Below are 23739 nucleotides of genomic sequence, written 5' to 3'. Positions count from 1 at the left end.
CTGCAATCACTGATAGTCGCGACACACGGGTCCGACATATACTAACGGACCGCGGCCGATTTAAGGGCTAAGACCTAGCAAGTGTGGTGTCTGGCGGTTACATCACATGGAGTTGCACGACAGTGTTAATAGGGGGTGGTTTCACATTATATCTGTGACTATGTATTATGCTTCCTTAAGTATTTAATATTCTAGCCGCATTTGTCTTCAATATTTCTAGCATTCGCCGCTGACAACTCTGCTTTTATAAAACTTTATTTTGACATCTAAGCTGGCGCCAGGAGCTACTGTAGTATATGCGGTACGCCACTGCGTTTTTTGCGGTTAGTAAAATAGGTTTCCCAGCCATAGGAGTCTTACTTATTAACATGGATTCTGAAGCTAATTTTCAACCTGAAACATTAAGAGGAAATATTCTTTTCATTCTAGGGAGTACAGAGGCTAAAATTTATTTTCTCACGATGATTGGAATTCGCCGTGGCTACACTTGGGCCCGACGCAGGTAAGGGCTAAAAACAGATTGCGTCCGTCGGCCTGGCGTTCGATCGATGAAACTAATTGGTTTGCCATGGTTACACGGCGGGCAGCCTGTTTTGCCACAGATTGGCTTTCAGGCTTGTTAAAAATTTAGTGCGTTGGGCGGTGAGGCCTAAGAGATGGGGGCTGCATTAGCTACGTCCTGAGAACGTTTTTACAACGTCACCCATGTTACTTTTTACTTCTTTTTACGGCAAAAGACGTGTATTTAGTATATCAGGCATTCAGTGAATGTTCATATATTATTTTTAATTTGCCTTCCAAATGTTGTTTTCAATTTCAACACTATCGAAGCTCTCGGTGCACTTTAATAAGTAGCTGACTCGTTATGCCAATAAGGGAAGTACCCTAACTCAGATAGCTAAAACCAAATACAACTGTTTTAAAATACGGAGTTGTGACTATTCTACTACCTGTAAAGATCGTTTATAGGTACATTTATGGTTTATCTCCAATCGATGTTTGAAGGTCAGCCATCAAGCTGTAAGAATCAGATTATTCCATGGTGACGCAAGAAAGTAACTTTTTCAGGCGATAGTAAGGCGTTTAAAAAACGACGATGACAGACACCCAACGAAAAAAAAAAAAAAACTGTTTTAGTAGCTAAGCATTCATCGGGAAGAAGAAGCTATTATGCGGAACAGCAACTGAGAAACAGCTAATGCTTTGTATGGGGTAAGGCTTTGTGGACGATTAGGAAGGAATGCGAAGAAGGACTGTAGCCTTGAGATTGAAAATGGACGTGGTCAGAAAAAGATAAGCTGGATCATGTTCAAAGTTGAGAAGTTGAAGAAAAAATACAATTACTACAGGACATTTTAAAAAGAAAAAGAACTGTTTAGGACATTTGCAAGGAATTTTTAATGACTGATGATTCAGAAGGGATGGGGAAAGGAAAAGGAGAAAGGTATTGATGCTATTTCATAGATAAGGCGAAAAAGCAAAACATTCATGTAATGCCAAAAAGAAACCGTAGTTGGCGATGACTGATGGAAAGTCAGTATTATGTAAAGACCTTCCTAACGGGCAGACCACTAGAAAAAAACTAAAAGTCATCAACAACAAAATGGTTCAAATGGCTCTGAGCACTATGGGACTTAACATCTGTGGTCATCAGTCCCCGAGAACTTAGAACTACTTAAACCTAACTAACCTAAGGACATCACACACATCCATGCCCGAGGCAGGATTCGAACCTGCGACCGTAGCAGTCGCGCGGTTCCGGACTGCGCGCCTAGAACCGCTAGACCACCGCGGCCGGCCATCAACAACATTTTCCTCGAAACCTGTCCTTCCCCTTGCATCAAGGAGGAATTAACTGCACACCTCTGTCCTCCTATTTCTCTGCCTCGTGATGACTGGGTGCTGTGTGATGTCCTTAGGTTAGTTAGGTTTAAGTAGTTCTAAGTTCTAGGTGACTGATGACCATAGATGTTAAGTCCCATAGTGCTCAGAGCCATTTGAACCATTTTGTCCTCCTAATATCCGGCCGCACTATTCAATGAAATTTCGGATATACATTTGTCACCCTTCAGATCTAGCGACAAAGCCACAAGAAAAGCATTTACGCAGTAATCTAAAAACGCTATTTAATATTCCACTGACAATTGTCATATTTCACGGGAATTTCCTATTTTATAGTCAGAGGCCCGATTTTAATTTCATTTCAATTTTATGCCGTCATTTACAGGTGGAATTTCATTCACTTCAGTGTAATTACTCACACTTGCATGACAGATTAGACTGAATAATGTCTGTCAGAATACAACAGCTTGTCCAATCTAATCACTTATGAACATTGGTCAATCTGCTTTCCCGGCCACGTAGTTTATCAGCTGTCATTGGTTATGAACCTCAACCGATCTACATAGGAATGGTCTATGTAAACTGCTTTTTCATTGACATAAACGAACACAACGATAACACGATTTAACATTTCAAAATGGTTCAAATGGCTCTGAGCACTATGGGACTGAGGTCATTAGTCCCCTAGACTTAGAACTACTTAAACCTAATTAACCTAAGGACATAACAAACATCCATGCCCGAGGCAGGATTCGAACCTGCGACCGTAGCAGCAGCGCTGTTCCGTACTGAAGCCACAGCGACCGGCATTTAACATTTGCTCAGCAAAAATATCGTCATTCAGCAGCCAAAGTATGTAAATTTTAGATTAATTCCACATGTGCTTGGGCTCCAATATGACCTGTGGCCCATCTAGAAAAGAAGCACAGTAATGTGTAAGGGGTTCCAGACTGGTTGGAAAATACGTATCATAACAATGGAAAATTTGTTCATAATGAAACGTGCCTCTTCTGAGAAAGTAATGCGAATAAAAATTTTGAAAAATATGACTTATAGGTTACTTATTCCTAACCACTTTATCAGAGGAATTTCTGAAAGGATTGATTAGTTTTAAGATAATAATTTTTTGTAAAAGCGGACACTAACATAATAAACCCTGCCTACACTTTTCTATGTATTTAAGGCTCTAACTTCTTTGAGATTTACAAAATACGAAAACACGTGTGTTAAAATGTGCTGAAGACTCCAATTAGTATACATTGTAATTTTGAACAAATTCCGGCAAGTAAAATCTGAGAAGAAGTACACTTCATTATTAAAAACTGCAACAGCCACTAAATTCATCAATGCTTCCCGGCCTCATGTGATGGGTTGTCGGCATCCTCTTTCATCCCATCTTGCAATGTCCTTTTCCTGCTTGTGTGTACTGTCTTGTCCATGTTTCAAGATTTCCAACAGCTCCCTCTGATGCCGTGAGTCTTTCATTATCTAAATTTAACATTTATTTAATTGTGAAATGACCAACAGTTTATGTCAGTCTTTTCAGAATCCACAACTAGCAACATTTCCTTCATTGGACGTTGTCGCTGCATCAAAGACACTGAAGTGCAGTGTACTAATTTTCACAAACACTGTATTGGGAACTCTACTGCAGATGGACTCGTTAGGATTCTGGGTGCGGCCATGAAGACTTTCTTCAATAGGCTTACATCTGACAAATCTTTGAAAGTTTCTTTCAAGATGTCTTGGCAAAAGTAATAGCTGGTTTGTGAATAAATTTCTCCCCATTTTGCTGTGTTCTGTTGTATTTGCACATTGAAAATGTTTGGGGGGGGTAGGCCATGAATGGGTTTATCGTCTGTTGAAGGGAGGTGAAACAAAGCAGCCCATACAGCTCGTTTCGTAACTTCAATACAACGTAACGCTACTAACATTTTGCTTGATGGCTGTGCCATAATAATTTTGAACTCTTTCTATGGCAGATTCTGTTAGTCTATTCTTTCCATCGAATCCTCTGCAGTCTTCCAATTTCTTTCCCTGGTATGCCGTTTTCGATCGTCGCAGCCTCGTACCCATTCGCTTTTGTACATGGCCTATGGACTCCTGCTTGTAACAGTTACATTTTCTCCATATAGATTCTCTTCCTCAACTGCTTTGAAAGCTTTTGAATACCCATCTCCTAAAAAATTGCTGTCGAAGTATGGGAACTGTGAGATGGACATCGTCATGCCCGAACGTCTTTAGTTTAAATGGATGAATAAACCAGAAGTAAGGCAATAATATCTATGTATTAGATATTGAGAGGGAAAATTCTGTATACTATGTTCAATAAAAAAGAAATTGGAGGTTCCACCATTTAAATCTGTCTGCAGCCCCTTAGCACATATTAAGTTAAATGTTCAACGATAGTCCTCGCATTTGAATGCAGTACTGCACTCGTCTCAAAAGAGAACAACAAAATCTTTGAAACACCTCCAAATCGCCTGGTAAATCTTGGCAGGTCTAAACAGTTCGTTGCTCCAGGTCTTGAATTGTATCACCAGCATAGGTGTAGGCTGTACTTTTCAGAAGTCCTCAGGAAACTGCAGAGGACTGAGACCGAGCGATCTTGGAGGTCAAGCTGAAAGATGACTGTCAGTCTCTTTCATATAGACTGGCGAAATGTCATCTGCGCGTCATGCTGGGAGCGCCACATAGTGTGCCATGCCACTTTTACATTGGGAAGACAGCATTAAGGCCTTCTGGAAGGAATATGGGACATGTGGGTGTTATATTTCAATTAAGTTTCCTTATTCCTCATCCGAAATGTGGCTGCAGTTGGGTATCTCTATGGATAGTTCATATTTAACGCACCATAGTGGCAGAGGGAGGAAAATGCAGTATAGGTGGCAATGTTGGTTTGGATTTCGAATGGTAACGAACAAAATCACCCACCTTAAAACTTTATGTTACTTCGAGCGTGATAAAGACGCGGCTTGCGTGAGGAAGAGGGCAAACTGTAACGAAAAACTCTTCCCTCTCGCTGAAAAAGAATGTTACTTCAGGAGTCAGAAAGAGGCATTTGGATGAGAAAGACACTGAACCCACAGGCGGGGCTCACTAGGATGTTCGAATTTCTAATACAAACATCTTCCCACCACACGATAGAGAAAGCCAGCTTTACACATGAAAGAGATTTTCATGACGCAGAAGGGGCCCTCGACATGCGGCAGAATGCCATTCTAGGAGAGAGAGAGAAGGCTGAGTGTGAGAAACACAGAGGGCGCCGAGTTGTTGGAAGCCTTGGGATGACAGACATTTTAAAATTTTGCGAAGTTTACCCGAAGCGAATGTAATACTCCCAAAACGATGGGGATGGCGAACGAGAAAGCAGAGGATAAACTCGCATGAGGATAGAAAAATGACGGCAGGGGAGAGTGATTATGATTAGTCATTTTCGAATTAAGCGCATTTAGATTTTCCCCTCTCGTAAGACCCACGGATTGACCATTCGTGTGCGTGTGATTCCCGTGGAGGCGGGAGGAGAACATGGAGGAAGAAGCGAGTACGGCCGCTGATGGATGGCGGCCATACGGGTCCGCTTTCGGGGGCGGAGGGGGGGAGGGACCAGAGGGAATGGGAGGGTCTTATTACTGTCGTCCGTGTGCAGGCACCCGTGGTCTAGGAAAGGCGTCTTTGATTAGTAATCAAAACGTCCTCCGTCCTTGGTTCAAAACACGCCACTGCTTAAATTTTGATTAATAATCGGCGTTGGCGGACGAAGACTTCCGGCATAAGAAGTCAAACGGCCTTGTCAAAAAGGGCGGAGGAGTGGACAGAGCTTCAGGGCACTCCCTTGTCGTTGGGGTGGGAAACTGCCCCTAAATGCGGAACAATCAGCAATGATCAACGGCATGAGGTTGAGAGGGAAATGGAAACCTCTGCGTTGAAGACACATAATGTGTATTCACAGGACAGAGCCCTGTAATTCAAAAAATATCATGCTTGTCTCTCCACTGCAAAAAGACTCCAGAGTAGTCGATTCAGATCTCTGAGAGGGGACTGTCAAGGAGGAGGTGACCATGAGGAAAGGATTGAATTATCTACGTAAGAATAACTTTCTACGAGTCAGAAGCGTGAATGTGGCAGGGAAGCCTGAAATCTGAAAAGGGAAATGTAAAGGCTCAATCTACACATAAAAGGGGTGAAATGGAAAGAAGATAAGGATTTCTGGTCAGATGAGTATAGGGTAAGATCAACAGCAGCAGAAAATGGTTTAACGGGAATAGGATTCGTTATGAATAGAAATTTAGGGGAAGGGTGTGTCACAGTGAACAGTTCAGTGGTAAGGGTGTTCTTATCAGAGTCGAGAGCAAACCAACACAGAAAACGATAGTTCTGGTATACATACCGTCATCGCAAGCTAAATATAAAGAGACGGTGAAAGTATATGAAGATATTGAAACGGAGATGAAAATTTAATAGTCATGGGGGACTGGAGCGCAGTTGTAGGGTAAGGAGTAAAAGAAAAGTTTATAGGAGAATATGGGTTTGCGACAACGAGTGAGAGAGGGGAAAGACTAATTAATTTCTGTAATAAATATCAGCTAGTAATAAATAATTCTTTGTTCAAGAATCACAAGAGGAGGCGGTATACTTGGAAGTGACCAGACGATAGGGGAAGATTTCAGGTAGATTACATCATCGTCAGACAGAGATTCAGAAAGCAACTGCATTATATGGTGCACCCAGGAGCAGATATAGACTCAGATCGCAATGTAGGAGAGATGAATAGTAGGCTGAAGTTCAAGAGGTTAGTAAAGAAGAATCAGCAAGCAGAGAAGTGGGCTCCAGAAGTACAAAGGGATGACGAGACACACTTTAAGTTCTCTGAGGCTATAGATACATCAACGAGGAACAGCTCAGCAGTCAGTACATTTAAAGAAGAATGGGGATGTATGAAAAGATCAATCACAGTAGCTGGAAAGAAAAACATAGGTACAAAGAAGGTAACAGCGAAGAAACTACGAGTAACGGAAGAAATACTTCAGTTGATCGATGAAAGACGGAAGTACAAAAATGTTCAGGGAAATTCAGGAATACAGAAATACAAGTCACTGAGGAATGAAATAAATAGGAAGTGCAGGGAAGCTAAGACGAAATGGCTGCAGGAAAAATGGGAAGAAATCGAAAAAGAAATAATTTTTGGAAGGACTGACTTAGCGTATAGGAAAGTCAAAACAACCTTCAGCGGAATTGTCAGCAGCCTGTTTCTATGTTGGCAGCGCTGCAGACTGTGTTAATATCGCTGACAGAGCTCTCCTCCCTCGACAAGAGGTTCTGTGGTTGGACGGACTAGCAGTTAGCGAGTGGAAAGGTAAGTGTATGGACATGATATTCTTAATGGAGACTGTGTTTGTAGGACATGCTTTGTGAAGTGAGATGAAATGATGTGTTTATAAGAAAATACGTAAGGATATTTATGATGATAGACTTTGTTTGATGATGTTTGGGCAGTGGAATTATTGACAACTATATAATTTTTGGAAATGGATGTCAAGAATAAGGTAAAATTATCTAAATACATTCTTTGCTCTTCAACAAAATCTTTCTTTTTGCTAACCCTATGATTCCCAGTAGTTAGTCTATAGTAGTTAGAATCTTTTTATTTAGCTGGCCGTTATTGCTACTTGCTGTATTTGATGTAGTTCGTGTTATTAAGATTTTGTATGATTTAAGTGACTTACGGAAAAGAATGGGGTTTCCACTATCGGGATTCGTGATTGAAATGAATTTAGGCAATTAACAGAGTTGGAGGCAGTTTCATATTTACTTAATTTCATATTTTTTGGATTTGTAGTATTGTTAGGATTTCTTGCAATTCTGGGCCATTCTTTTGTTATAGTTATTGGAAGTCATGTTATCAATGAATAGCAGCCAGATTGCGTTGGGCATGTACGTTGTGGGTAATAAATGAATAGGTTAAGTTTGAGTCACCTTTGTCAGGGAAAATTCAGTAGGTCAGTGTAAAATAAAAAAATAATTAATCTAAAACGGTGCAAGACGTTCGAAATTCTGAGAAAAACATGGGTAAGCTATAGGGAGAGACGGGTAATAGGCAATATGTACAAGAGCCCAGAAGGAATAATAAGAGTGGACGATCAAGAACGAAGCGCTCGGATTAAAAAGGGTATAAGACAGGGATGTAGTCTTTCGCCGCTACTGTTCGACCTGTACATCCAAGAAGCAATGATGGAAATAAAAGAAAGGTTCTGGAGTGGAATTAAAATTCAAGGGAAAGTGAAGAAGAATTACATAATAGGCTGAATGGAATGAGCAATCTAACGAGTCAGGAATATGGATTGAAAGTAAATCGAAGAAAGACGAATGTAATGAGAAGCAGCAGAAATGAGAACGGCGAGAAACTTAACAACAGGATTGATGGTCACAAAGTGAATGAAGTCAAGGAATTCTGTTACCTAGGCAGCAAAATAATCAATGACGGACGGAGCAAGGAAGACATCAAAAGCAGAATAGCACTGGCGAAAAGGGCATTGCTGACCAAGAGAAATCTACTGGTATCAAACATAGGCCTTAACTTGAGGAAGACATTTCTGAGAATGTACGTCTGGAGCGCAGCATAGTATGGTAGTGAAACATGGACTGTGGGAAAACCGGAACAGAAGATGCTTCAAATGGCTCTGAGCAATAGGGGACTTAACGTCTGAGATCATCAGTCCCATAGAACTTAGGACTACTTAAACCTAACTCACCTAAGGACATCACACAATCCAAGCCCGAGGCAGGATTCGAACCTGCGACCGTAGAGGTAGCGCTGTTCCAGACTGAAACGCCTAGAACCGCTCAGCCACACCGGCTGGCAAAATAAAGAATGAGGAGGTTCTGAGCAGAATCGGAGGGAAAAGAATATGTTGTAAACACTGAGAAAGAGAAGGGACAGATGAGAGGACATCTGTTAAGTCACCATGGAATGACCTCCATTGTACTAGAGAGAGCTGGAGAGTGCAAAAACTGTAGAGGAGGACAGAGATTGGAATACATCCAGACAAATAATTGAGAACCTACGTTGCAAGTGCTACCCTGAGATGAAGATGTTGGCACAGCAGAGGAATCAGTGATGGGCCGCATCAAACCAGTCAGAAGACTGACGACCTCAAAGAAAAAAAAAAGTGCGTTTCCGCTGATGCAGTAATTCTTCTGCTATTTCTTCGGAAATTGGCATTTAAGCCAGGTTCGGTCGGGATTCGTTGATTTCGTTTTTACTCTCCTGATTCAGTCAAATAAGGGAGACGGTTGTGGTTATTCTTACGTATTACAATGATGGTAGATTCAACTAAAGTGTCACCGATGTCCGTTTCCGTCACTCCGTATTCTTTCCTCATGCTGTCAACAGTGTTTAAGGTAGTAACCGATAGCTAACAGCGTTGGTTGTTTCTCGGATGTACCTGCAAGGTATGGGAGAGAACATAATTTTCTCTTGTAGTACGCAGCGATCTAGTTTACTTTCCTCCAGACAGGAGTTTATTCTCGATGGGTTTACAAATTTATTACCTTAGGGGGCCATACCCTGCCATGAACCGTTTCGATAATCATCCATTGTTTGTGATCTTGCCTGGGGTTGTTCATGTTGTGTCCACTACTTAACGGTGTTTTACGAAATTAAGGCCATTTGTGACACTAAAACAATCTGCCAGTCTCCTCCATGCAATCTTTTCGCCACAAGCGCGCCAGAAGATATTTCCGTAGTACAATACCATGATTACTATCTGAGCGCGAGTTAATCACTCATCCTAATTTATGAAGCATCAGAGAAGGAAGCTGTCTTGGAGGTGCTTGCAGAAGTTAATATTGCATTTAGTATACTCTACTATAAAATATTTTAAACTTAGTTTCCAGGAAGAGTCAGACAACATATTACTTCCTTCCTAATACATCTGGCGTAATGAACACGAAGAGAAAATTGGGGAATGTAGAGGGAATATACTTACCAAAAATCATTCTTCTCATGCGCCATTCACGAATGGAACACGATATTGACGCGTTAGATGTCGACTTACTTCGGCAACAAAATGTGCCGGTGCCCCATCATGCATCTGCCATATTCCCCATAGGCGAAATTTGACCCAATCGAAATGTTTACATTTCAAATACCTTAGTACTAAGTAGGTCAATATTTCATACTGAAGTCATTGGCGACTCGTAATCACACATTCATTCGGGAACTAACTGATTTAAGGCCCATCTTCACCGGAATATTTTTGCTCCTATATCCGTACACGTTCACTCATGTCTCTTTCCGCTGTTGGTTAAGACACTTTGTATACCAGACGTTTGAAACGTTTGTAGTTCCTTAGTATCCCTTCAGCTTCACTAATTAATTTCCAACCAAATGCTTCTAAGACGGTCGTTCGATAAGTAATCAAGATTTTTTCTGAAAGTAGGTTTGTTTTATTCAGGATTTCAATACACCATGTAATTCCCCCCCCCCCCCCCCCTCCCTGTTTTGGCTACAATGCCCTATTTTTTAAAATAGTCTCTATTCAATGCAACGATCTTATGCCTCCCTACTGCAAGGGACTATATGCCAACATATTACCACTCTACGACTTCCTGCAAGCAAGAATATCCTTACCATCATTCACGTACTGCTTCCTGTGGAGTGCATACGTCATTAGACCAAACAGGTAGGATCCCTTTATGATCTGTTAGGCGGCGAGGAACCTAGTGGGCACATATTTTTCAGTGGCCCAACTGGTGGACGAGTGTATCAGTACTACCAACAGAGATGCCCAGTTGAGTAGCGTGGTGTTTGATTGTGGTCCGATAATCACCTCTAATGAGTGTCCGCACGTTCCAGCATTGCAGGAAACACTGTGTGTGTGGCCGGCTATCACACGGGAGATCGAACACTCGCTACCAGTTTCGGAAATTCTTTACGGGGCCTCCAAGCCGCAAGCGGTTCCTTCGAAGACTTGACTGCACCAAAGTGCACTTGAGGTATGAATTCACGACATTCAGAAACATCACACGGGAGATCGAACACTCGCTACCAGTTTCGGAAATTCTTTACGGGGCCTCCAAGCCGCAAGCGGTTCCTTCGAAGACTTGACTGCACCATGGTGCACTTGAGGTATGAATTCACGACATTCAGAAACGTATGGCGTCAGTACGCCAATATCGAGAGCTGTATATGGGGCTTGAAGACGGAATAATGGATATCCAAAGCTGGTAGTGAAAATGAAACGAAAAAACTTCTCAGCTTACGTGGCAGTTAGAAGGTTTTCTTTGTTAAATATTTGACCAGCTGCTGTCCCACGTCCACAATGGATCAACAGACACCGTGCTTTTGGTCACTGCCAGGTCTCCGTAGACATTCTGCAAGCGCCTATGAATATCTGTGATGCTCCGGTTTCCCACTAAAAGAAGCTCAATGACAGCGGTCTGCTCGGAATGCACCTCTGTTACAGAGGCCATTATGAACGCTACGCACAGCGACGCCACATATCGAAACATCATGAACTATACAGGCTGAAGCAGAATATTCCACTGTCATACAACAAACTTTTTCAACCGAAATCGTCCGAGAAGGAAATGTGTTACATTACTATTGAACGCCTCTAGTACATTCGGTTGTTTTGTGAAATGTACTGGCTTCCATGTTTCGGTCACTAAATGACAGATGTATCACATTTAAATAGTGAACAGATGCACCGCGAGAATTTGTGTGTGTGTGTCAGGAATACATACCTCCCTGTCCTGCTGTGCTGTGTCCGCCGCTCGTTGCGTAATTTTCCGTAATATGTGACGGACCGCCTGAGATGTGACACAAGCTTGGCCCGTTGCACTTGCCGCGGGCCTCGAGGCCCTGACAGCGAACATGTCACTCCCTAGCCGTGGAGCAAAAGCCGTGAAAAATTCAGAGACGGGCGCGCTGCTACGGATCCATTACTCACTCCATTATGTGAGTCCGGGTGACAGCGTATCTGCCATGCAAGCTGGCTACTCTGGAGCGATGGGCTAAGAGGCCGCGTGAGGTTTCATATCGTTCATTATGTGGCAGTCTTTAATTCATTTACTTACACAGGGTGTGGTGTAATTCAATGGAATTTTCCGTTATTTGCGCAAGTCAACGACTGATTGAGCTCACTTGATCTTTTCCTATGGACACCTTCTCTAGGAAAGCTCCTCCGCACGAGCCTTAATTTCTCTTACCTTCGTTGCTGGTAGTAGGATCATTCTGCAGTCAGCTTCAATACCGGTTCTCTAAATTTTCTCAATAATTTTCCTCGAAAAGAATGTCACCTTCCGTCCACGGATTCCCACTTGAGTTCCAGAAGAATCTCCGTAATACTTGCGTGTTGTTCGAACATACCTGTAACAAAAATAAGAGCCCGTCTCTAAAGTACTTCGATGCTTTCCTGTAAACGGACCTGGTGTGGATCAAAAACACTCAAACAACCTGAAGACTAGGTCGCTCTAGCACCCTATATGCGATCTCCTTTACAAATGAACCACACTTTCGCAAAGTTCTCCCAATAAACCGAAGTCAACTATTCGCCTTCCCTAACACAATCCTCACATGCTGGTTCCATTTCATATCACTTTCCAACATCACGCCCAGATTTTTAACCGACTTGACTGTGTCAAGCACTACACTGCTGACGCTGCATTAGAAGGATCCAGGTTTGTTTTTCCTACTCGTCTGCATTAACGCAAATTTTTCTACATTTAACGCCAGCTGCCATTCATCACACCAACTAGAAATTTTGTCTAAGTCATCCTGTCTCCTGTCACTCAACGACGACACTTTCTAGTACACCACAGCATCATCAGCAAACGACCGCAGATTCCACCCCGTCCCGATCGCCAGATCATTTACGTACACAGAAAATAAAATCAGTACTGTCACATTTCTCTGGGCCACTCCTGACGATACCCTTGTCTCTGATGAACACTGCCGTCGAGGACCTCACACTGGGTTCTATTACTTCTTCGAGCCACTCATAAGAGTGCATCTGGGAACATAGTCCATATGCTCGTACCTACGTTAACAGTTTGTAATGGAGCACCGGAAGTCTAGAAGTCTAATCTGCCAGTTTCCCTTCATCCATAATTCGCAGTATATCATGTGACACAAGGTCTATCTGAATTTCACACGAACGATGTTCTCTGTAACTTTGCTGATTCGTGGACAAAAGTTTTTCCTTCTCAAGAAAATTTATCATATTCCGTTTCAGAATATATTAAGAAAATTGGTCTGTAATTTAGCGGGTCCAGTCTGTTAACCTTCTTATACACAGGAGTCACCTGCGTTTTTTTCCATTCTCTTGGTATTTTGCACAGGGTGAGAGATTCGTGATAAATGTAAGCTAAGTAAGAGGCCATTGCCGTACAGTACTTTTTGTAAAATCGAATTGAGATTCCATCAGTTGTGACATTTAATTTTGGTTTCCCTTTTAGAAGCTATTTCCAGTTTTACTAACAGGCCTTCAAAATGAGAACCACCTGGTATTCGGAGCGACAATAAGTTTTGCAGCGATAGCCCGCACGACCTAATCCTGCATGTGCTGCTATTTGTCGTCAATTTCTTAGTTAATTAGTTGGTTAGCTACAACTTCTAAAGATCATTTGAATGATTCCTTTATCGAAGTGACGTTGAGCGAGTTGTTTAGAGCAGGCCTGTTCACCGATATGCACGTGCGAGCTGGCTCATTGTAAGTGGGCTGCTTCTCTGTTGGCAGCGCTGTGTAGCGCTTTGCATTGGATCTCTGACTGCGCTTTCTTTGTAAGAGACTCTGTCGCTGGTTGGACTCGTTGATGTAAGTTAATCGCCAGTAGAGTTCGGCATTTGGAAGATAGTCACCAGCAATTATGGAAGCACTGTTGGGCGGTTGGAGGTGAACAGCCAGCAGTGATGGGTGTTACATGTGGGTAGAGGTCTGAAGTGTTAGCGTAGGCTAACTACCTGGAAGTATCCGACTTGGAGATTGAAAATTATTCATGATTATGTATCTTTGTACCAGGTGTCAATGACGATTTACATTCGTGTCTGAACTGGATGTCACATTATTAAGGTAAAAAAAACATTATTTGGTTTGCAACAAAATCTTTCCTTTGCTAATCACATGCCTATTAGTAGTTCGTGGTTTTAGTAGTTAAAATCTTTTACTTATCTGGCAGTATTGACGCTCGCTGTATTGCAGCAGTTCACGTAATGAAGATTTTTGGGATGTAAGTGCTTAATGAAAAGTTTAGGTTATCGTTAAGATTTCTTTTCAGTCAGGGCCATTCTTTTGAATTAGTTATTTGAAGTCAGATTGTAATTTTTTTGAGCAGTCACATTGCGTTGCGCTAGAATATTTTGGGTCAGTGTTGACATGATAAAAAAAAGTAAAGAGAAAGTAGGTTCACTTGCACTCGATTTCACACAGCAGTTTAAGTAAAATATTTTAATAAAGAAGTTTCACTGCGCACACACCACAGTAGGGATATGGAGGAGGAGGGGAGGAGAGAAGGAATCAGAACATTGCATCTCGGCTTGAGAAACGGTTTTCAACGAGTCTATTCTACAGCCGCAAACACGACGGGTGTTCAACAGGCAATGCAACAATTTTTTCCCTGAAAACACGTTGGCTGTATTCAGGATTCCAGTAAACAATATTATTCAAAATCTTTTGTTTACAGAACCTTACTTTTCAACATAATCTCCGTTCAAACCGACGACCTACGGCGCCTTATTGGGAGGGCCTGTATGCCGGGATGGTACCACTCCACTAAACGACGCAGGAGCCAACGTCTTGCTGGATCAATGGTCTCCCCATCAGCCACCTACTGCTTCCCGAGGAGTGCATTCTTCTTTGGGCCAATTACATGGAGATCAGGAGCTGCGAATCCAGGCTGCAGAGCAGATGAGGAAAGACAATCCAGTGAAGTTCTGTGAGATTCCTCTCGGGAGTGCAAACTTGTATAAGGGCTTGGGTTGCCATCGAGAAGCACAAGTCCGTGTGCGTTTGTGTAGCGACGAACACGCTGAAGTTGTCTCTTCACTTTCGTGAGTGTAGAACAATACACTTCAGAGTTGACCGTTACACCATGATGGAGGACACCAAAAAGCACAACCCCTTCAGAACCCCAAAAGACGGTCGCCATAACTTGAGGGTGCTGCTTTGGTCTTTTCCTTCGTAGGAGAGGTGGTGTGGGACAACTCCATGGACTGTCGTTTTGTTCCCGATTCGAAGTGATTAGCTCGTGTCTCATCACCTGTAATGATGCTCGGTAAAAAAAAATGTTATGATCATCCTCGTAACGCGAAGCAATTCCGCATAGATGTTCATTCGTTGCTCATTATGGTCTTCCGTTAGGCAGCGAGGATCCCAGCGGACATTCACGTGCTGGACTAGTTTTTTGTGCACTGCCGACAGAGACGACTGGTTGAGCGGCGAGGTGTCTGGTTGTGATCCATCGATCACCGCGAATGAGAATGTCCGCACGTTCCATCATTGCAGGTGTCATGGCTACCTGAGGCCGACAGATTTACGCGACCTTTTTTCGGTCATTACAGGCTACTCGACAAGGACTCGCCACGCTCTTGTTCACTGTCAGATCTCCGTAGACATTCTACAAGCACCTATGAACATCTTCGATGCTCTGGTTTTCCGCCAAAAGAAACTCAATGACAGCTCTCTGCTTGGAACACACCTCCGTTACAGACTCCATTTTGAAAGCCATGTATGGCACCGCCACAAATCTGAACTGCATAAACTACAAGAGCTTAAACGGGAATATACCAGGTTGTACCTCAACAAATCCTACATTTTTTCAACCGAAATTTCCTGAGAAAAGATAGATGTTGCTCTACTTTTTGAATGCCCCTCGTACTTCTACGCAAATTTATCTCTTCACGTTGGCTGATAATTACTGTTGAACTGATGAGAAGTGACAGTGAAATGAAACTAACATTTCTTTTCATTGATATCGGAAGAATATGGGACAGGTAAGTGCAAATAATAATATTTCTTGCGACTGATTGAGCCTTATGATGAACGCCATTGACACGAACATGTATTTCGTGAATATTTTATTCAAATACAAAACATAGAAATACTTCACGTCAAGAAATACTACTTATTTTGCTTTTCACCAAGTCATCATTGTCCGATACCACTTACTGAATATTGCTAAATCGAAGTTAATCTTTAAACTGAAGTCCGTCCATGAGTCTCTGTGGGTAAATTTCGTTACTCGCAGAAATCTGTAGGTCCCAACATGGACACAATCGCATCTGCACACGCTTGTGAACTTGTTGAAATTTATGTTGAGGAAAATTGTTATACGACTGTACAAGACATAGGAGGTGTCATCAAATATACTGTGAATGAAGTTTTTTAGGAGCAACAGCTAATGCTAGAAGTATTTGATGTAATTTAACCAACAGTACGAAAAGGGAGATGAAAATCTAATAGTCATGGTGGGCTGGAATGCAGTTCTAGGGGAAGGAGTAGACGAAAACCTTACAGGGGAGCATGGCCTGCGGAAAAGGAATGAGAGAGGAGAAAGGCTAATTGATTTCTGTAATAAATTTCAGCTCGTAATAGCGAGTAATCTGTTCAACAATCACAAGAAGAGGACTATTTGAAAGAGGTCGGGTCATATGGGAAGATTTCAGTTAGATTATATCATGGCCAGACAGAGATTTTGAAATCAGATACTGGTGTGTAAGGCGTATCCAGGAGCAGATGTAGACTCAGATCACATTGTAGTAGTGATGAAAAGTTGACAGAAGTTTAAGAAATTAGGAAAAATCAGTACGCAAAGAAGCGGGATACGAAAGTACTAAGGAATGACGAGATACGCTTGATGTTCTGTGAGGCTATAGATATAGCAATAAGGAATAGCTCAGTAAGCAGTATAGTTGACGAGGAATGAAGATCCCCTAACAGGGCTATTACAGAAGTTGGAAAGAAAAACATAGGTACGAAGAAGGTAACTGGGAAAAAACCATGGGTAACAGAAGAAATACTTCAGTCGATCGACGAAAGAAGGAAGTACAAAAATGTTCAGGGAAATTCAGGAAAACTGAAATACAAGTAGCTGAGGAATGGATTAAATAGGAAGTGCAGGGAAGGTAAGAGGAAATGGCTGCATGGAAAGTGTGAACAACTCAAAAAATAAATTATTGTCGGAAAGAATAACTCGCCATAGAGCAAAGTCAAAACAACTTTCGGTGAAAATAAAAGCAAGGTGCTCACATTATAAGTGCAACGGGAAATGCAGTCTTACCTGCAGAGGAGACAGCGTATAGGTGGAAAGAGTACACTGAAGGCCTGTGTGAGGGGGAAGATACATCTGATGTGATAGAAGAAAAACAGGAGTCGATTTAGAAGACATAGTTAATCCAGAATTAGAATCAGAAATTAAGAGAGCTTTGGAGGAATTCAGATCAAATAAGTCAGAAGGGATAACATTCCACCAGAATTTCTAAAATAATGGACCGGGGGGAGGGGAGTGCCAACCAAACAACTAAGCACGTTGCACGTTGGTGTGTAGAATGCATGATCTGGCGACATAATCTGACTTTCGGAAAAATATCATCCACACAATTACGAAGACTGAAAGAGCTGACAAGTGAGAGAATTATCTCACAATCAGCGTAACAGCTCGTGCATCCAAGTAGCTTATAAGAACGATATACAGAATAATCGAAAAGAGAATTGAGAATGTGTTACACGACGATCAGGTTGTCTTTAGGAAGGATAAAGGCATCTGAGAGGCAATACTGAAACTGCGGTTGGTAATAGAAACAAGACTAAAGGAAAATCAAAACATAGCATTTGTCGACAGAGAAAAAACGTTTGACAATGTAATATGGTGCGAGATGTTCGACATTCTGAGAAAAATAGGGGCATGTTACAGGGAGAGACGGGTAATGGGCCAAGAATGAATAGCAGCAGTGGACGACCTAGAACGAAGTGCTCCAAATACGAAGGATGTAAGACGGGGATGTAGTCTTCCGCCTCTTCTGTTCAATCTGTAAATTGAAGAAGCAATGATGGAAATAAAAAAAAAAAAAGGTTCAGGAACGGAATTAAATTCATGGTGAAAGGATATCAATGATAAGATTCGCTGATGATGTTGCCAACTGAAGTTAAAGTGAAGAAGAATTACATTAGCTGCTGAATGGAATGAACAGTCTATTGAGTACAGAATGTGGATTGACAGTAAATCGAATGGCCGGCCGCGGTGGCCGTGCGGTTCTAGGCGCTGCAGTCTGGAACCGCGAGACTGCTCCAGTTGCAGGTTCGAATCCTGCCTCGGGCATGGATGTGTGTGATGTCCTTAGGTTAGTTAGGTTTAAGTAGTTCTAAGTTCTAGGGGACTCATGGCCTAAGATGTTAAGTCCCATAGTGCTCAGAGCCATTTGAACCAGTAAATCGAATGAAGACGGAAGTAACGAGAGGTAGCAGGAATGAGAACATCGAGGATTGAGAGTCACGAAGTAGATGAAGTTGAGGAATTCTACTAACTAGGCAGCAAAATAACCAACAACGGACGGAGCAAGGAGGACATCATAAGCAGACTGGCACTGACAAAAATGGATTCCTGGCCAAGAAAAGTCTACTAATATCAAGCATGGACCTTAATTTGAGGATCAAATTTCCTGAGAACGTGCGTATGGAGCACAGCATTGTATGGTAGTGAAATACGGACTGTGGGAAACCGGAACAGAAGAGAATCGAAGCATTTGAGATGTAGTGCTACAGACGAATGTTGAAATTTGGGTGGACCGATAAGGTTTTCAGGGGTCTTGTTTCCTCTGCTGCTTCTCGGCGCTCTGCAAGTTTTTCTCGCCTTTCATATTTCGTCTCTCTTCTTCATCTGCTCCTTCTTCCCCTATATTGTCCTCAAGTTTTTTTCCTTTGCATAGGCCGCCTATATACTCCTTCCACGTTCCATTTCTCACGTATGTGATTAGTACTGGTTTGCCATATGAGCTCTTGACATTCATACAGCTGTCTCCCTTTTCGAGAAAGGTTTGTAATTTTCCTGTTGGCAGCATCTATATTTTTCGCACTTATTCATGCCTCTAAGCTTTGGCTTGTTCCCTTATCCACTTCTGCTTAGCCATTTTGCACTGTCTATAAATCTCATTCTTTGTATATCTGTATTTCCTTTCGCCTGATTCATGTGCTGTCTTTTTGTTATTTCTCCTTTCATCAATTAATTCCAATATCTCAAGTGTTATACAGTGTTTCTACTCTGCCTTGTCTTTTCATCTATGTGACTCTGCTGCCTTCCCTTTTTCATCTCTGAAAGATACCCATACGTCTTCTGTTTTTGTCCTTTCGCCTCTTTGTCCAAAATTGCCTAATGCTCTGTCTGAAACTCTCATCAAGCTCTGGTTTCTTCAGTTTATCCAAGTCTCATCTTAAATTCTCAACTTTCCGCAACTTCTTCAATTTTAATCTGCAGTTACACAATAAATTATAGTCATAGGTCACAACTGTCCCTGGTTCTGGTTTGCCGATCTCTCTCAGAATTTTATAATGAATGTGAAATCTTTCAGTGTTCTTCCGTCTCTTCCACATGTACGACTTCCTTCATAATTTGTAAACCATGTTTTACCGATGATTAAAATATGCCCTGTACAAAATTCAGAATTGTACCAGGTGACTTCCTCTTTCTTTTCTTTCCCCTTTCTCCCTCAGTCCACGTTCTCCTACTAGTTTTCCTTCCCTTCCATTCGCTATCTTAGAATTGCAGCCACGCATCACAATTAAATTTTCGTCTCCCTTCACTAACATAATAATTTCCCTCATTTCATGCCACATTCTTTCAACACTTCTTCATTTGCACAGACAGCTCGCATAAAGACTCGTAATACTGTCTCGGGTGTTGGCTTCATATCTGTCTTGGCTACGACAATACGTTCGCTATGTTATTCGTAGTAGCTCACTCGCATTCCTATTTCTTATTAATTATTAGGTCTACTCGTGCATTACTCCAACTTGGATATGTGTTAGTAAAGCTGTACTGGCCGGAACAGAAGTCCTTTCCTTCCTGAGACCATATTTCACTAGTTCACATTATACACGACTTCAAACTATCAGTTTCTCTCTTTCAGAACTCTCTGACCAAGTTATCTGAGTAAGGGATATAACATTCCACTCTCTGACACATATGCTACTTTTGTTTTTATGAGCAGTCCCTGCTCGGAAATCCGAATGGGGGACTATTTTCCATTCGGAATATTTTACCCACGAGGATGCCATCATCATTCAACCATACAGAAGAGCTGTATTCCTTCAGGAAAAGAATTACGGCTGTAGTTTCCCTTTGCTATCTGTTGTTCACTGTACCAGCTCAGCAAGGTCACGTTGATTAATGTTACAAGGACAGATCAGTCAGTCATCACGACCGTTAATCGTTCAAAAGTTGCTGACACTATTCGGAAACCAAGTGTCAGTCCAGCTTCTCCAAACATTCCCCTCTTTAGTGGTTGCACCTACATTATAATTACCTGAGTCGCTGAGGCACACAAGCCACAAAATTTCTGCGAAATTCATGGTTCGTGTGTGGCGGATAATTATACAACCAAAAGAAGTAATGCGATTCATTATTCCACATAGACCGTATCTTTAGCACAAAAAAGTAATGTACAATGCTACTACCAAATTTCTTATCAACTATCCAATGATATGAAATGTCTGAAATCCTGCAAAGCTAAAGCTGGAAATAAACAGAAAACGTTTCTTCTTGGCAACTTCTATTCCGTAGAATAATTTTATTTTTGTGGTATGTAAAGGGATGGTGGTTAGGAGCTATTATTTCATATCTGTAGAGAGAAAAAAAAGGCTTGCATCTAACCATATTTACATATGAATGAGTAATGTGGATGAAAACTAACTCGTTCCGCGTCATTACGATTACTCACACAAATGATCCAAGGAACATGGAAATAACTAACTGGTCTAATGGATGGAAGCTACCAAAAAACAAGAACGTCACACTACCCTAGGAAACGTTTGCTCTCAAGCTATGCACAACAGAGAAAGAAACGAAGCACACAGAGGGAAGTCGAGGTATAGATGTAAGTACTTACAAAATCTGTTTATATATAGAAATTTTAATAAATTTGTTGTTGATACACTTAACGACAAAAATACTGAAATACTTAAGATGTAGCTTAACTGTAAGGAATTCTGAGACATTTGTTATGATGAACAGCTTGCTTCCATGTATTATTAATGACCCTTAAATGATACAGCTGTGTATTATACACCATTTCCTCCATGCACAAAGCCTATGGCCCTTCGGACATTTGCATGTATTCTTTTGTGCGTAGTTAATGAACGCGGTTCCCAAGTGATGAAGACCAACTCGTTGCCCTTGTAATATAAGCCACAAAGAGGCTAACAAATTTGTCTCTTTCGTCCCACTCATTGTGCTTTTCACGTACGCTTAACAACACCCAGTATATGCCACCACAGTTTTCTTTTAAGCCGCGTGTAATCCTGGAAGTGGTCCAACCACACAAAGGCAACGAAAATACTTTCCCAACATTAAGAATAAGCAACGGAGTTCTCTTCATCACTGCAGACGAGCTACTGTATTCATATTTCACCACATGCTTTCTGCATCTCCATCATCCTGAAATGTATTTCCATGCATAAGCAGTTTAGTGTAGTTCTATAAAGTCACTTGCTCGGTTTTTTAATGAAGTATTACTATCAAGCCCTTACGTGTTGCTATAGCTATCGTTCTCCGTGCAGACTTGTTTAGATAGTTATTTGTCTGCAGCATGGGATTAAAAATTTACTGTTTCTCTGACGAGTTCTACAATTCTTGAATGAGATACGGAAAAACTGAGAAATGCGAGTGTCCATTTTTCTTTCGTTGTTTCTCAGCCTCTGATCACACAAAGAGGATCATGACCAATTTCGATTCTTTAGTAAGTAACTATCAGATGCCATGAATCCGTTAAATGTTAACTCACCTATTGAAGAGGTCAACTGAGGTGCTCACAGCATTCCCCCTCGTTTCTCCGTTTCCGTAATAAGATATCTTTGTGGGTATTTGTGCAATATTTGAATGTCTAATTACAATGGGAAGCAAATTTTCATTCAGCGTTAGTAAATTACTTAAATTTAAGATTTAAACATTTACTGAGACACACGGAAAGCAACATATATGAGACTCTTGAGTTACACTCAGACTTCAAGAAGATTCAATTCCAAAGAAAGAAGGTGCTGACCGCTGTGGATATTAGCGAACTGTCAGTTTCATAAGCCAAGATTGCAAAATGCAGACACGGATTATTTACACAGGAAAGGAAAATCTCTTCGAACCCGACTTCGAAGAGCAGTTTGGGTTCGATAGAAATGGAGAAAGACATGAGATCAGTTTGGGTTCCACAGAAATTTAGAAACACATGTAGAAACACGTGACTCTCTATCTTTCCTTCGAAGACAGACTGAAGAAAGACAAACGCACTCACACTGAGGTGATAAAGGCGTGAGATACCTCCTAATATCGTCTCTGACCTCCTTTTGAACGGGGTAGACAGCAGCTCAATGTGGTATGGACTCAACAATTCGTTGGAAGTCTCCTGCAAAAATAATTGAACCATGCTGCTGTCTATAGCCGTCCATAATTGCGAAGGAGTTGTCGGTGCAAGGTTCTGTGTACGAACTGACCTCTCGATTATGTCCCACGTATTGTCGGTGGAATTCACATAGGCTGATGTCAATGGCCAAACCATTCGCTGGAATTGCCTAGAATGTTCTCCAAACTAATCGTGAATAATTGTGGCCCGGTGATATGTCGCACTGTCATCCATAAAAATGAAGACCGTGAATGGCTGCAAATGGTTTTCAAGCAGCCGAGCATAATCATTTCTAGTAAATTATCGGTTCAGTTGAGCCAGAGGACCCAGATCATTTCATGCAAACACAGCCAACACCATTACGAGGGCAGGCGCAGGCCTCCAAAATGCCTTTTTGACAACTTTGGTCCATAGCGTTGTGGGGTCTTCGCCACACTAGAATTTTACCATCAGTTCCTAGCAACAGAAATACGAACTATCTAACCAGGCCACGGTTAGCCGTCTTCTATGATCCAAACTATATGGTTGCAAGCCCAGAAGAGGCGCTGGAGGCGAAGTAGAGCTGTTAGCAAATGACTAGCGTCGGTCGTCTGCTGCCAAATCCCATAACTCCAAATTGCACCGCATTGTCGTAATGGATACGTTCGTCGTATGTCCGCCTTTGATTTCGACGGCTATTTCATGCAGTGCTGCTTGTCTGTTAGCACTGACAAGTCTACGCAAATGCCGCTGCTCTCTGTTGTTGGGTGAAGGCCATGGCCCACTGTGTTGTCCGTGGTGAGAGGTAATGCCTGAAATTTGGTATTCTCGACACTCTCTTGACACTGTGAATCTTAGAGTGTTGAATTTGGAATGTCTTTTGCGTCTATCTCATACTACCAATCCACGTTCAAAGTCTGTTAATTGCCGTGGTGCTGCCATAATGACGTCAGAAATCTTTTGGCATGTATCACCTGAATACAAATGACAACACCGTCAATGCACTGCCCTTTTTACACCTTGCATACGCGAATACTACCACCACCTGTACAAGTGCACTTCGCTATCAACGTTTGCCACTTCAATGTAAGCAGCGAACATTCAGTTATGCCTTATACAGAAACCAACTGCAGTTACAGAAGTCGGCGGACATAGAAGCAGTATTTCAGAAGGGTGTGGGATAAGGTTGTAACCAGTGCCGTGTTTTTTTTCTTTTTTTTCATTCATAACGTACAAAATATTCTGCGATCAACCAATGAAACAGTCGGTTAATGCACAAACATTGAGGTTCGCCAATAACATTGCAGTTCTGTGAG

Source organism: Schistocerca serialis, chromosome 5, assembly GCF_023864345.2.
Source record: "Schistocerca serialis cubense isolate TAMUIC-IGC-003099 chromosome 5, iqSchSeri2.2, whole genome shotgun sequence".
NCBI lineage: Eukaryota > Metazoa > Arthropoda > Insecta > Orthoptera > Acrididae > Schistocerca > Schistocerca serialis.
The sequence above is the reverse complement of the archived record's forward strand: the minus strand, read 5'-3'. Positions refer to the sequence as shown.